The following is a 13,309-nucleotide window of genomic DNA, read 5'->3' on the forward strand; positions in this document are numbered from 1 at the left end:
TTATAGTGATGCAATGAAAGCTCAGAATACCACAGACCTATGCATCTGTTTTTTACATTACAGTATAACAGAAATGGTATGCTATCTAAAAGAAGAAATAAATTATCTATAACTGATTACCACCAACAATCCATCCATTCACAAAACAAAGCTATGACAAAGAAGAACACAGATAAAGAAATATACACGTAGCTCACCAAATCCACGTACAGGTGGAAATAAAATTTAGCTGGCTGAAAATGCATTTCCATGCATTTTATCCAACATTTTAAGATAATCATACATTAGCATCATTAATTTTCAGTACACAGAAGCATACAGCCACTGAGTATCCTGAAGAGCAAGAAATGAAGGGTAAGGCCTCAAAACATAAAGGAACTTAACATTTGAAATGGTCATATTTGTTGAATTAATACATTCTCTGTGTTGCAGACCAAACCAAAGTCCTAAAATAAAAGAGCTCCTTTAAATATGCTCCGGTGAAAGGAATAGATCTGTTAAAAATAACATTGCAGGTGCCACACTATTATTGTGTATACATTGCTGCTGTATTTTTAATAGTCACTCATTCCTTTGGAGTGCAACTTGTAAAAGAATTATTCATTCTCTCTGTGCATACATTTTAAGAATAATTCACTGTACTTTCCCAAATTATTTTCAAAGTGTACACACACAGGAAAGGATACAAAACTTTTCCCAGGCTACATTTGAAAGCTTGTCAGCACTCAGAGCTAAGGCCTTTAATCCCAGGCTTTAAATAATTTAGGTAACACTTGATTACTCCATTGCTGGAACGTCAAGCTCTGCAAAATCTGAGTAACACAATATTTAAGGGGAAAAGAGAGACTACTCTACTGTAAGCGCTTAAGTAAAATACATTTCCTGCGAACAAAACGTGAACTGTAGCCTGGTGTTTGCAATGCAAACTGTGGTAAAGCACCACTGAGGCTACCCTCCAAGTAACACTTTATTTTGGTTTCCACTAACAAAACCCTTCAGTGAGGAGTTCTGTGGTGCAGCAGTCGCAGCTTACACGCTACAAAGTACGATATTCAGAGGGCTTAAGGAATAGCTTTTCCTTAGGTTCATACTACTTAGTGATACACCCTGACTAAAATGTGCACATCGACTTCAGATGAACAAAAAAGCCCACCCCCCACAGCACACACACGCACACCACTTAGTCAGAAAAAAAAAAAAAAAAAAAGAAGAAGAAGTTTTTACCTTTCTTGTGGACTATATTTTTTCTTGAGAGAACAATTTCATTTTCTCAGGTAATCCACAGGGGATTCAATATTTGCTGTCTCTATGCATTTGTTAAATAAAAAAATAGTACAAATTGCTTTGTTCTCTTAGGTACATCTGTACCTGTACTGTTAACAAATTTTTCAGTCGTGTTCTCCACTCAAAAAATAGTTTTAGCCAACAAACTAAACTTCTCTCTACAAAGTTGTTTAGATAATTTTCATGGGGGTAAGAAGCATGAACGTCACAATGTGGGCCGTGTGACAATCTATGCATATTTCGTTACATAGAAACACCGAATTACTTAAGAATAATTAAACATGCTAAAAAATTATCAGAAGGAAACAAAGAAATAATTTAAAAAAAAAACAACACACCTCCCCCTGCAAATTAAATTATCACTTATTAGGTCCTCTAAGATCCCTTTTCACCGCTGCCTTTGAATCCCTTTTGCACAGAGGAATACAAAGTTTTTCTCTTAAATCTTTCAGTTCCTTTTCACTCCAAAGCTCACCGTTTAGCCCTTTGCAATACATAGTGCCAGAAAATCAGGATCAACAACACCAAGCCCACAATTGCCCTCAGCAGAGTCAATAAATGGCACATTTGACTCTCTCATACCATTTTGCACCAAGTCCTCACACAACTACTGCCCTGACACCTCATCCATCAGCTCTTAAAGCACAAGAGCAGCGCCCCACAAGCAAACCTCTTCTCTCCTACGCCATCTCCAGAGTTGAGGCCCAGATGAGAAACAGCCTTATCTTCCAATATAGCAAGGATACACCTCTAAGATGAGACCTTGGCAATTTGACCTAAAGCCATCCTTACTTGCAAAACAAAGTCTCCATCATCTTCAGAGCAAGAAGGAAAGAAAGTGAGAGGGAAAACAGGGGTGGGGGTAGGGGGGAAAGTCCAGTCCTCTCTGACCTGATTGGAAACTTTGTTGTGGCAAAAAGAAAAAAAAAATCTCTTTGGCCAGTTGAGAAAGTGCCTATGGTTGCTCTTGTATTGGGAGGGTCTGTTCAGGGTTTCTCAATCTTCTTTTCTCTCTCTCTCCCCCCCTCTCTTTCTCCCCTTCTCTTGTTTCAAAAGGGGCCTCTGGTCAGCGCTGATTAATAAGTGTTTTTTGTTGTGAAGTGTTGAATAATAGAAGATAGCCAGTGACCCAGGAAAGACTAAACCTTGTGCTACTTTATTGTGGCAAGCTGAGAAAGGGGCTTTGGGACAGAGACCCCAAGCACTGACCCGCACACATCCTGCGGATTCCCTATTCATTCTCACAGCCTTCCAGTCGCCCAGAGCTCCCATTGTTTGCCAAGCAACAATGGAGATTTTGCACAGAAAGTAAAGCTCTCTTCAAATTCCTCCCTGATGTTTTGCATTTGGGGAAACAACCATCCTTAACGTTGTTTTTTTTTTCTCCCCTTAACTGAATTTCATGAAAACTCCTAGGATTTGGATTTTTATTCTCATCGCTCAAGACTTTCTATACAAACCTAAGAAAACAAACATTTTCCCTCAATAAATACTTTTTTTTTTTAATTACACAACACGTTTTTCCTGGGGTACCGCTTCAGTAGCGATTCAAGGGGGAAACTGAGGTTTCTTTTATTTTATTTCTTAGCATATCACTATGGTTTTAGTGCACACTACATATCGCTGCAGTTCCTAAAAATAACTGTATTCAAGCATCCTCTTTTTTGAGTGGGAGCCAACTGGAGAGTGCTGCTCCTTTCCAAAAAAAAAAAAAAAAAAAGCAGAAGATTGAAATCTCTTGGTTTATTTCTGCCCCGATTAGGCAAGCCTAGCTTTTCTCTCCTGGCAGGCTGGCCCCTTCCCCACACTCCGAACAAAGAGTTCATCTGCAGCCACCAAGGAGGGCAAATGCCACTCCATAGACTTGCTCTGATTTACCTGTAGGGCCCAAATCACATTTCTCATTCTAACTTAGGCATTTATTTGCACTCCAGCCATGTGGATAAATAACTCTTGCAGCTGTCGAGCCTTTGGGTGGGAACACGGCTAGATGGATCAGAGGCCTCAGGATCCCAGAATTTTGTTTAATTGCTTTCTCCGGCCTGTTATACATGGATTTCCATTCCTCTATGACATCCACTTACACATGTCACCAAGCAGCTAGGAGGTTTGGGTGGGTGTTCGGCTGTGCCTTGTGTTTGCGGGGTGTCTTGTGAATTTACTAGGCTTAAAAAAAAAAAAAAAGAAAAGAAAAGAAAAGAGAAAAAAAGAGAAAAAAAAGAGCAGGAGGAGGTTGCAATCAATAGGACAAATTCCTGTTAAATTGCTAAGAATGGGATTTCTTCCCCCTCAGTTATTTGAATTTATAACTGACTGAACATTTTTATCAGGACCATTGCTTTCTCTCCGTGTTTACACCTGCATAGGGAGGTCTAGAAATCCACCCTTTGGAGGTGCAGGAGAAAAGACCAGTCTGTCAGAGAAACCTTTAACAACTGAAGGGGGAACAACAGTCTTTATTAAGGATATTGGGTAGCAGAATTACCTTGGCGGGGGCGGGAGGCGTTGTAAAACATCCATTTGCAAAAGGCTTTCAGGCTGAAACCCTTTCATCGGTGGCGAGGGGAGGGGGAGGCAGGGCGGGGGCTCGCGAACCCCCAGCTATCTCCATTTGTCAGCGCCACAGAGGAGGGGTCGTAAAGCCAGCGGTGTGAGGGGTGGGCTGCCCGGTGGTCCGCCAGCCCCGCACGCCCAGGGGCTCGTTTCCAAAGCGGGACGCGGCCACAAGTGCGATGAGCGCGGCGGGCTCAGCCCGGAGCTGCCGCAGCCCCGGGGACCCCAGCCTTTCGCTTCCATGCCCACCGCATCCACTTAAAACGTTAGGAAGGGGAGAAAGGGGGGGCGGGGGGGGGAGAGGAGGAGGAGGGGGAAGGCGAGCGCCCTGATGTATTGTTCCCCTGCCGAATTGATATGCTAATTCCCCTTGTGAGGGCATCACAAAGAACACCTTGCACTTCTGAAAGACTTTTGTGTCCTGGCCGGAGAAGTTTATTATCAACTAATTAGCAACAACTTCTAGCAATGAGTTGGGTTACATTTTCATAAGCTTTGAACAAACATCCTGAGCTGCGTTGTGTCAGGATGACGAGCTTGCTAAGGAAAATAGAGTCCTAAATCAGGGAATGAGCTTTAATAATTAGCGCCTGCTATATATGGAGCCTCTGTCGACGTAGGTCTTCTTCCGAGGCTTTTGATTCACGTTGCTGCTTCCAGGCTTGCAAAGGACCATGACAAGCACTCTACAAAACAAAATCTTACTCAGAGATGACTAGCCATTTTTTTCCCTCCTGTTAAGTCTCTTTCCTTGCAACCCAAGAGCATTATAGACTACCCCGATAATGCACCAAGGATAATCAGTATATGAAGAAGCTCGATACAATTAAGCATATTCACATTAAATATTATTTAGAGAGGCTGCTTGTAGGCAGTCTAGCACTTCAAATATAAAAATCGTCTGGGAAAGGGGAAGGTTATATTTGAAATGACAAAAAGAAAACACCTTTAGATTTCACAGGTTTGGGTTTGTTGGGGTGTTTTTTTCGTTTGTTTGGGTTGGTTGTTTGGCAGTTCTTTTCAGTTGGTTGGTTTTTTTTAATTCCGTGTTACTCATGTTACAGTCTTTCCAAAGGAGGAGGAACTGGTCTGAGGACTAGGTTAGCTCAGTCCTCTTTCTGTAGACTGCTTATATCTTTGGAAGCAAAGGGATATGCTCTTCCCTGGGTTTAAAGTGAAACTAGGAAAAAACAAGAGGACTTTATCACTGTAGTAAGCGCTAGTTATTTTCTTTTTGGTGCTACACAATCAAGAATAGAGCAGAAGCAATCCTCTGAAGCCAAGGACATTCTAAGGTTTACTGATAATTCTTCTTGACCAGAAACAACATACTTAGAGCTTCGCATTATATTGTGGGGTTTTGGCTTTTGAGGTTTGGAATTTGGTGGGGGAGGGGGTGTCATATTGCAGCTCAAACCAGTACTAGATTGATTTTGCAATTCATACATGGATCTCCAGCGTGGCCTTCCTGAACCTGTCCTGGTCCTGAGGAGAGCTCTGAGGAAGCTGCTAGCCTTGGGCCCGTTCAAATACTGTGGTTATTGGGATGCAGAAGAAGGCAGCTCGGCCGTGGCCGCCTTTGCAATCCTCTGCTATTCAATTCATTTAATGGGTAAACACACTCTCTATCACTTGGTCTCTTTCTGTCCCCTTCTTCAAGCGATTTCATTTGTTTAAAATCCTAAAAGGTGGTATAGTCTTATTGAAACCCAGTAACGTAAGGGGTGGGAGTGGATTAGATTCCTTCATTTCCTTTCGGTAATCCTAAATGCAGCTATCTCTGGTTCCTTAATCTCCTCTAGAGTCGGATTACCACCCATTTGAGCAAGTGCAGCTGGAATTAGGAGATGACAAGGATGCAAAGAAAGTGTCAAGAACTCCTGAGGTGACCGAGATGTCGGGGTGGCCCCTGCCCCTCGCAGTCCCCTGGTGTCCCCCAGGGCCCCTGGCCTCCCGGCTGTGCCCACCGACCCCGGCGCAGACCTGCCTTTCTTCTCGCTGTAGCTCCACACCGGCAAGGGCCACCGCTGGGTCGCTTTGGCGCTTCATTTGCCTCATGACAGGCTTCTGCCAGCCCTGCGGGTTTCAGCCCTTGACATGGCCAGGCTAGCCACACTCTGTCATACACAAATATGTATTTATTTATATGTGTATATTTTTAAAAGATAAAATTTGTATATACCTATGTATATGCATATATATGCACACGTACACATGGATGTTCCTGTATTGGCTAGAAGAAAGAATCGGCATAAAATAGCTGCTGAAATGTGGAGTGAGTACCACCGTGCTTACGCTTTTCTCCATCCACTTGGAAAAAGTAACCCTGCATGAAAACACATGTATGTGTGTGTAGTTACTTTTTTAAACAATCCCTCATATTTGATTGAAATGGAATATGCCACCATGTATATTTAAGATTAAAGCTTTATTTTTAAAGGCCTGTAATCCTTTCAAGGAGATTTTGTTGATATAAGACTTGGTTGGAAAGTAATTGTGGATTGTACAGCTCTGACCTTTGCAGGAGGCAGGGTGCAGGTCTGCACAGCTGAGAAATACTGTGCATCAATTTCTTGTGAAGCCCCTGCAGACCAGCTAAGTATGCATACAAGTTCAGGAATTTACTTAAAAGGTTACAATTAGTGGTTCAGTCGTCAAAGTTGGGGACATGGTATTTTTATATTGAGTGAAATACATGATTTAATTATACTTTAAAAAAAAAAACAAAACACCAAAAAACCCAAATTAAGGACAGGCCTGCTACACAAATTGGAGGCAGCTAAATGCTCTTTTGTGCCTGCAGCTCTAAGGAGGCTGTGATGCATGCGAAGGAAAGTGACTGACTTAACTCATTGGGATTCAGGGAACGACCTGCCCTCTTTTGAAAAAAAAAAAAAAAAAAAAGGAAGACGAAGAAAAGTAAGTGTGTATGTGTGTGTGTGCGTGTTCGTGTTCGTGTGTGTGTGAGAGAGAGAGAGAGGAGGGGGAGACTCACACAGAGTCCTGCTTTCCTGAGCTCAGAGCTGCTGGTTCCCAAGCAGAAAGTATTAGGAGAAACACAGCATCTTGCCTCTTTGCTGCATTTTCACAATGAAATCGCTTCTATTTTTATTCCTGCTAACCAGCCGTTTTTGCTTGCATTCACTCCGAGCCATGGACGATGGGAACAAACAAGTACTTAAAAACAAACCGACAAAAAAAAAAAAGAGAGAAAAAAAACCACAACCCAAACCCAACCACGCTGGGATGAGGATTACTCACTTTAGCGCTGGCTGTAAGTACAAAATCTCTTGCTGCATTTCATAATGATAGTGAGAGGCTGTTGTGGTCTAGGTTGGGGTTGTTCGGGTTTGCTTTGATTCTTTGTTGTTCCCTCTCTCTCTCCTTTTTTTTTTTTTTTTTTTTAAATATCATCCCCTCTTTATCAGCCTTTTGCCGAGTTACTCAGATAAGAAAATAAAAGCCAGGGGAGGGAGAGCGGAGCGCGGCGGAGCGGAGCGCGGCGCGGAGGCAGGGCAGCAACCGGGGGTGCGGAGCTCCCGCGGGCGCGGGCGGCGCGGGGGGCAGAGGGCGATTTTGCACATCAGTCTGGGGGCTTTGCTGGGCTGGAAATGCGTTTTTCTGGCACGGGGATGTGCGCGCCTGTGTGTACACACACATCGTCAGGCAGGGTAGTCCTGCTCGAGTCTCTGTGGTGCAACGTGAGTCCGCCCAGCTTGAAGGAATGCGGTGGTCAAAACAGCTTTCCAGCTGGTTTGGTTTTGGGGATTTCCTTCCCCCCACCCCACCCCCCCCGCCTCAAGTGCACATGTGATAGTGGTACTTTTCCCTGGCAGGATTTGATTTAAATAAACTAAGATCAAAACTGTCTCCCTCTCGCCTAGCCTAGTCGCTTTTCTCCCCCTCCCCTTCCTCCTTTCTTTCTTTCTTTCTGTGTGAGCGCTCCTGGGAAAGCGGATCGGTTAGAGGGGAAGGCTTTTGAAATCGTGGGGGAAAATGTAAGAGAATTCAGAGGGTCTGGGCTTCCTTTGTGTGGTGCTGAAGCCGCGGAGCTGCTTTGTGCTTTGGAAGGAAAAAATGGCGAGTCCTATTGTGTTTAGGCCATTTTCTTCCGGTACAAGGGTTTTCCCCCAAATCCTAAATACTTCAGGGCTCTTTTGAAAGAAGTCTCCCAGCCCATGAAGTGTGAATGGCTGCAGCTCTGCCTTTTCCCTAGCCGGTAGTACCTCATATTTGAGAGAGCCCACACATTTCTCCTTGCAGGGCTAGTGCACAGTTTCTAAAGCTGCTGCGTTCAGAGCCTCCTGCGTCGGAGCGGCTATTTCAGCTGCTCTTAGCCCACGTTATTCAACGCAGGGGAGCACGTTATGAGAAGAGGGGGGGACCGAAGAAATAATCCGAGACCTGTCCTTGCTTTAAAATGCTAAGAAGGAGCAACGTTAGCAAATTGGGGAGGAGGGGGTATCATCTGAGAAAAGACTCGTGAACCGACGATCTGAGTTTTCCACTAAATTATTTAAACTTTATGTATACATACATGTATGTGTGTGTGTGAAAGAGTGTATGCATGTAGCCACATAGCAAGAAAGAACTTTAGGCTCGGAAAGAGGTCATATATACGTAACGTGAGATTTTAGAGCATATTTAACCATCGTGTGCAAGTTATTCCCGCTGTAACATGCAATGAAAAAAATAGTTTGCAATGTTGTCAGTTCTTTTCAGGTCAGCCGGTAGGTAGGTACCACTTACCGAAAACCGCGTCTGAATTTCCACGTTAATCCGTTTAAGGAAACAAATGAGAGTCCGAGGTTTTAAGACCGTTGTCCGATATTAACCACTTTTCATTGTAATGTGGGCTTGCCCAGGCGTCACTGATTAAAAGCACTTTGAAACAGGCGAACTATCAAATAAAACCCAAGAAAGGCAAATCCTCCCCCCCCCCGGCCCCGCACCTCCTTCCAAGGTGCTGAATTAAAAAAAAAAACCAAACCCAAAAAACAAACCAACCAAAAACCAACAGCAACAAACTGATTTCTAGTACTAATAACCAGAAAGCCCATGCGGGTTGAGAAGCGCCCCGGGACGCCCCGCAGCGTCCCTGGCCCCTGGGCGGCGGCTGGCAGCGCGGGCGCGGCGGGGCGCGCAGTGCCGCCCGCACGGGCGCGGAGGGCAGCGCCGCGCTGCCGCCGGCGGGTCAGCACCATGGACAGGGACCGGGCGGGCGGCCGGGCGGCCGGGGCCGGGCCGCGGCTCAGCCCGGGGGAAAAAGGGGGTGAGGCGGCTGCCTGCCCCCACAGAACGGCGGGGAACCGAGCTGGTCTGCCTGTCTTGTTTTCCCTTTCTTGTGGCTGCTCGGGTTTCCACGCAGAAGACTCGAGAAATTACATTTATAATTCTCCTGCTTGAGGGTAAAACTCTGTTAAAAATGCCGCGCTAGTGATTTCTCTGCTTACTGCCCGCAAAAGAAGTAAAAGGATCTGTCCATTCTGCATACGATTGCTTTTTCCCCTTCAACTCCGAGCCGAAAATAAATCTCCTGCTCGGATCGGCTGAATGACAGTGGTGTAAATTAAATTGATTTTATCAGTGACCAAGTTCCACAATTGGAAAAATTAAATGCCACTTTGACGGACAAGGATAATATGGAACAGATCTATAAAACAGGTCCTTTGAGCAACAACAGCAACTTCAACCCAACAGGAGCCTAGGTACTGGCGATCCCTTCTTCATCCCACTCCGTTATGTCACATCGTTTACTTTGCCTTTCTGCTGTACCGAAATGATTGAAACCATTGTTTGATGCAAAGGGACTAGCGGTGATGAGTCATGGACTTTATGCCACAGCAAAGGCAACAGACATGGCTCTCAGGCAAATTTCTTTTTTTATTTTGATCACGCTTCTAATTGGACTCCCCTTTCAGATGCTCTTTGCGGCACTTCCACCCCACAGCTCCAGAACAGCTATCAGCAAACTCAGGGCTAAGCTCCAAGAATGACAAACCGCCCTGCCTCCCCCTAAGAACTGCACAAAAGCAACCTCGAGGTCCCTTAGCCAGGACACCCCCCCTACCTCTGTGCCTCCCGCCGGCCCCCCCAAGGCGACAGGAGGCCTTGAGCGACCTCCGCGCTCTCTCCCTGCCCGGGCTCGGCTCGGCCGGGCCCGGCTCGGCTTGCTGCCCGCCCCAAGGGGCCTGCCTGCCGCAGAGGCACCGCGTAGCCCCGGGGCCCCGGGAGCGGGCTGTCCCCCTCACGGCCGGCGAGCCGCTTCTGTCCGCTGCCCCGCCGGGACGGGCACAGCGGGAACAAAGCCCGCGGGGGCTCGGCCTGGCCCGGCCCGGCTCGGCCCGGCCTGGCCCGGCGCGGCTCCGCTGCTCTCCCGGCCCTGTGCCAGCCTCCGGGGTGGGACGGACCGGAGGCTGGGGCGGTGCGGGGCCGGGGGGGCGGCGGCGGTGCCGCAGTGAGGGGGGGTCGGCTGCCGTGCGGGGAGGGTGGCCTCTGGGTGAGCCGGGGACTAGGCTCCTCTTCCTCGCTATGACTGTACAGATTCATGTGACATTGAGGTTGGGGAGGTGGGAGGAAGGCGGGGGGGGGGGGGGGAGGAGAGGACCCGGAGGGAAGGGGGAGGGTTGAACTTTCTGCCAGGCTCGGCTTTTCACACCTTTCTCTCCCGACGATGCGAGAGGGCGTTTTGGGAGTGAGCGGCTCGGCGGGGTCCCCTCCGAGCAGGTCCCCCTCGACCTTGCGGGGACCCGGCCGGGCGGCGCGGGGCTGGGATTGTGCCGGGTTTCAAGGACACGGGAGATGATCAGGACTTTGGGAGCCAACATCTGCCTGGCTGGTGACGTCAGCAGCCCCGTGTAATCCTCTTGTACTGAAGGCAGATGCCTTATTTGTTTGGCTGGAGAGGCATTAATCCCTAATTCTGGAGCAGCAAGCGAGGGGGAGAGACCGGACCGCTTCCTACCCCCCGAAAGCAGCTAGTGGGGCTCTCCTGCTCTCCTGCCCTCCGCGGCTCCGACTGGGCGGAGGAGCCGCCAGCCCTCTGCAGGTTTGACCATTTTCTTTTTTATTACCATTTTTTTAATATTTGGAGTGTGTTCATAATTCTTATTTTTATTTGGATGCTTGGATTTCTCCCCATGGATTTCGCTTTTTGCTCTCGTATGCTCTTCAGGTGGAGAAAGAAGGGGGAACTGCTGTTCCCTACCCCCTTCTATTTTATCCCTTTCTTTTTTTTTCTTTTAATTTTAAGCTTTCTCCTGCGTTTGCTCTCCGGGGATTTTTGCAGCGGCGGGCAAGCAGGTTGCTCTCTGCGGTTGCCCGCGGCTGGCCGGTTCCCACCGCGCTGCAGAGACCCAGGTGCCCGCTCGCCCCGGCGCTGCGGTGATGGGCGTTCCGCCTCGTCCCTCCTCGGCCGCAGAGCGAGCAGCTCCAGAGGCTCGGGTCTGGCCGACCCCAGCTCCGCGTCAGTCCGTGTGGCCCCCCTTCCCTTCCTCTCCTTCCCTTCCTCCCCTTCCCCTTCCCTCCCCGCCCTTCCCCTGCTTTGACTCCCCCCTCTCTCCCTTTTGTCATTGGCAACCGCGCGGCGTGCGGGCTCCCGGCGCCCTTCCCTCCCCGCCTGCCTTGCCTTGCCTTGCCTTGCCTTGCCTTCCCTCCCCGCCTGCCTTTCTAACGCTCTCGCTTTGTCTGTTTTCCAGGCGGCCGCACGCAGGAGCTGCGGTGCCGAGGGGGCCGGAGCCGCCTGCCCAGCTTGCCCCCGGACGCCCCGGCAAGCCACGGGAAAAAGTCTCCGCGAAGCCCAGCTCGCCACCGGAGCCCGGCCGCCGCCGGCAGCCGCAGCGCAGCCCGCTTCGCCTCCTCTCTCTCTCCCGGGCCCTGGCGCCGAGGCAGCAGTCGAGGTCAGCCCCCCCCGGTTCCTGGGGTCCGGCCGGGGTCGAGCTCGCAGGGCGATGCACGGTGCCCGGCCGCCCCGCTCCTCCCCGGAGTGCCATCGGCACCGAGAAGGAATGGTCCCCGTCCTGAGCGGTGAAAGATGGCAATAAGCGTAATAATAATTAAAAAAAGCTTAGGCTGATTTTTAATTTTTTTTTTGTTACTACTGCAATGACTTTACCTCTCGTTTCCTCACTCGCCCAGTTCAGTGTAGGCAGGCCAGATGGGCTGCCCAGACCCTCCCGGGAAAGGGGCAGGTGCGAGTGAGTTAAATTTTTTTCCGCTTTGCAAAGAAAGATGACAGGTCCTGCCCTTTCATTTTTCACTGCCGAAAGATCCCCTCTCCCCTCCCCGGCCGAGAGGAGCGGGGATGCTCTGGGGGTGCGGGCTCCCCTCACCCGCGCTCCAGCGGAGCCGCAGGACCAGGCGGACCGAGGCAGCCGGAGAGACACGGTCCCTCCCAGCCAGGGATGCCAAACCACAGACGTCGAGTCGGGGAGAGCCAACTCCTGCGTTCAAAATCACGCGAAGACGCTGGCGAAATTAAAGCAGTCGCCTGGAAGTGCGTAATAGGCACACGCTTAATTTCTATTATTTTTTTTTAATCCAGTAAATACGTATTTAACAGCTTCCTGGGCATTGCAAACAACAGATGGGCTAGTAAGAAAACTCGAGCATGAATTACATGCAGCCCAGGCCAGGATGGGACTAGGGCGGAGGGAAATGACCGGGTTTTTTCGGGGATCAGTTGCTATTCTGCTTCCAGAGAGAGGGAGAGAGAGAGAGAGCGCTCCAAGGCTCTGACTCTCCGTGTTCACAGCGGACCTTGATTTAATGTCATACAATTAAGGCACGCGGTGAATGCCAAGAGCGGATCCTCAAGGCAGCATGAAAGATCTCGCTAGAACATAACATAATAATAACGTTAATAATAAAAATAATAGCAATAAGTTAAAAATTAGAAAAGAAAATTAAAAAAAAAAGGGGGGGAGAGAAAGCAATAAAGAGCTCGACAGCCTGTACTCACCAACGGAACCCGAGACTAACTAGGACTGGCGGACTGAACGGCTCAGCCCGGCGGAGAGGAGGCGCCGCTGCCACGGGATGGGTGCCCGCTGGGGCAGCTGTCAGCAGCAGGTAACGGGGCCGTGGGGGAGTACTGGAGCGGTGCGGTAGCCGCGGTGGTTTTTCGAGGTAGTGGTGACTCGACCTCTCGCTTTTTCCTGGGCTGAACCATGTAAAGTCGATTAATGGGAAATAAATACATTTTCTATTATTATCATCGCGAGGATTGTTCTTTGCGCATCGCCCAGCCGGTAGCTAGGAGTGCCCGCTCGGTAATGGCTCCTCCTCTTGCGGGGCTCCTCTGGAAGCCGAGGAATGTGGGCCCTGGGGCAGCGGAGCGGTGCGCGGGGGGCAGCGGAGCAGCGGCTGTGCCGCCGGCCGGCAGAGCCATGTGCGGCGTTGGTGCGCGGGGCGGGGGGGGACTTGGGGGGGGCGGAGGGGTCACTACAGCAGAGCAATGTGCGGAGGGGCAGCG

At 49.1% G+C, this 13,309-nt stretch overlaps 2 long non-coding RNA genes across 2 annotated transcripts; both read left to right on the plus strand.

Annotated features, from left to right (window-relative positions):
* The first annotated feature begins 4,167 nt into the window (after positions 1–4,167).
* Positions 4,168–6,809, plus strand: LOC138684765 (uncharacterized). The gene is made up of 4 exons (XR_011324029.1): positions 4,168–4,798; positions 5,296–5,449; positions 5,640–6,436; positions 6,641–6,809. It is a non-coding gene; the product is annotated as an uncharacterized lncRNA (long non-coding RNA).
* A 3,548-nt stretch (positions 6,810–10,357) lies between these two features.
* LOC138684764 (uncharacterized) lies at positions 10,358–11,911 on the plus strand. Its single transcript, XR_011324028.1, has 2 exons — positions 10,358–10,885; positions 11,535–11,911. It is a non-coding gene; the product is annotated as an uncharacterized lncRNA (long non-coding RNA).
* Positions 11,912–13,309: the final 1,398 nt, after the last annotated feature.

The sequence above is a fragment of the Haliaeetus albicilla genome, chromosome 3 (assembly GCF_947461875.1).
Source record: "Haliaeetus albicilla chromosome 3, bHalAlb1.1, whole genome shotgun sequence".
In the NCBI taxonomy this organism is placed as follows: domain Eukaryota; kingdom Metazoa; phylum Chordata; class Aves; order Accipitriformes; family Accipitridae; genus Haliaeetus; species Haliaeetus albicilla.